Source organism: Triticum dicoccoides, chromosome 5B, assembly GCF_002162155.2.
Source record: "Triticum dicoccoides isolate Atlit2015 ecotype Zavitan chromosome 5B, WEW_v2.0, whole genome shotgun sequence".
Lineage (NCBI taxonomy): Eukaryota > Viridiplantae > Streptophyta > Magnoliopsida > Poales > Poaceae > Triticum > Triticum dicoccoides.
The window spans coordinates 13,013,321-13,015,561 of record NC_041389.1 but is presented as its reverse complement, the minus strand read 5'-3'; the positions used below and the strand labels follow the sequence as shown (position 1 = coordinate 13,015,561).

The window sequence follows — 2,241 nt, the reverse complement described above, 5'->3', positions numbered from 1 at the left end:
CTCAACTGCCATCCGGTTGCTACTCCTGTTGACACGAAGGCCAAGGTTTCTGCTCTTGCGGGTTCGCCTGCGTCGGATGCTCCGTTCTACCGGTCTATTGTCGGCGCCCTACAGTACTTGACTCTCACCGGACCGGATCTTCAGTATGCTGTCCAGCAGGTGTGTCTCCACATGCACGCCCCTCGTGACTCTCACTGGACTCTCGTGAAGTGGATCCTTCGCTACATCCGCGGCACGATGTCCCTTGGGTTGACACTCACGGCGTCCACTTCTCTGGAGATGGTGGCTTACTCCGATGCAGACTGGGCCGGCTGCCCCGACACTCGTCGGTCCACCTCTGGCTACTGCGTCTACCTCGGTCCTTCCCTCGTCTCGTGGTCGTCCAAGCGACAACCCACGGTTTCGCGCTCTAGCGCGGAGGCTGAGTACCGAGCTGTGGCCAACGCTGTCGCCGAGTGCACCTGGCTTCGACAGTTACTTCAGGAGCTACATCACGATGTCTCCCAGGCTACGGTTGTCTACTGCGACAACGTCTCTGCGGTGTACCTCTCCGCCAACCCCGTTCATCATCGCCGGACGAGACACATCGAGCTGGACATTCACTTTGTGCGCGAGCAGGTGGCTCTTGGACGCATGCGGGTTCTCCATGTGCCGACTGCTCAGCAGTTCGCTGATGTGATGACGAAGGGACTGCCGACTTCCACCTTTGAGGAGTTTCGTTCCAGTCTCTGCGTCACTGGCGCCGCTTCGACTGCGGGGGGGTGTTGAGTATATTGTGTACGTGTATATGTGTGTGTAGGGCCCACCTCCTGTTTTCCTTGTATAGTTGAGGTTGTGGCCCACCTCTGTATTTATATATACGTGCCTGGTGCACCGATCAATACATCGCGATTGCACAGCCATAACTTGTCCTTCTACACCCCGGAGTCGCCAAACCCTAAGCCCCGGACGCCCATGTTCCGGACTTGTTGTGCATGCCAAGTTTGACTTCAAAGAATGCTCATTTGAGAATTTAGGCGTGCCAAAAGTGACCTCGATCCAGAGATGCACAGACTGTGTCTACCATTCTGAAAAAAAGAATTTGTTTGGATCCAGTAACGGTTAGTAAGAAAGCAAGGCTTTTGTAAAAACTGAGAAAAGCCAAAAACAATATACGCGCCAGGTAGGGGTCGAACCTACGGCCTTCCGCTTAGGAAACGGACGCTCTATCCACTGAGCTACAGGCGCTGATTTGCTCTAGGTTGGTAGACAACGCTATAAATATGCAGCCTTAGATATCACTAACCACCAGGCAGATCAGCGCTGACATAAAAGCGCCACTTGTCAGATCGGGTTAAAATTGTTCAACAGTGGAGTACAAACAGAAACAGGAGTAGGAAGTTCAGTACAATTTCGCCAATCTTTGATATTCATTGTATTGTGTGAAAGATACTATACATCCAATATATCAGCTTGATTTCTGCGGGTTTTTTGTCAGGTTCCCCCGGAAAAACCTGAGATCTCTGTACATAAACCCTCTTTTTCGTCTGAAATGCAAAGGTAGTGCTCCTGCCGGTTGCTCAAAAAAACAAACAAACAATATATCAGCTTCAGAGAGGCTTCAAGTGAGAAAAGGGGCTCCAAAGAATCTGAGGAGGGACTTTGATACTTTGGTAATCCTACTAAAGGATAAGGATGGAGAGGAATGTGATTCTTTTTAACGCCGCCCTTAGCACGACACAAGAGGCGATCGAAAATATCGTAGAGGAGTTTAGGTCGTGGATCCGTTGCCTGCTTAGTATGGCTGTAAGCAACTCATTTTGTTTTGCATTAATAAAGATCGGCCATCGGCCTTTTGACAAGATCACTTGGACTAAGAGCTGCCACTTGCAAATAATCATCAAGGTCTTGCACTGTTTAATGAAACAATGAAATGCGACATCACAGATGAAGAGGAATCTTCCTCAAGCTCACATAGTTGTCTAACTTTTGAGTTCTTGCTAAATCTATTGTATTCTGAATTTGGTGATATGTTGGAACACGCACGAAAAGCTGCATGTTTACCATGACGTTCTGTTTTCCTCCAATGTCTCAGTGTTTACTGTAAGCTGGGGCTAATACAGAAGAAAACATATTTTAACAATGGACCTTTGACATCTCTATTCAAACGTTAGGTATGTGATATGTGAGTATATATAGCATAGCACTATGCATAGTTTGTGTCAGCTAAAAGCATGCAAATAGTGTTGACCAAATCATCCA

The 2,241-nt window shown here is 48.2% G+C and overlaps 1 non-coding gene across 1 annotated transcript; it reads right to left on the bottom strand.

The window, feature by feature from the left end:
- Nucleotides 1-1,154: 1,154 nt before the first annotated feature.
- Nucleotides 1,155-1,227, bottom strand: TRNAR-CCU. Its single transcript has one exon. It is a non-coding gene; the product is annotated as a tRNA-Arg (tRNA).
- Nucleotides 1,228-2,241: the final 1,014 nt, after the last annotated feature.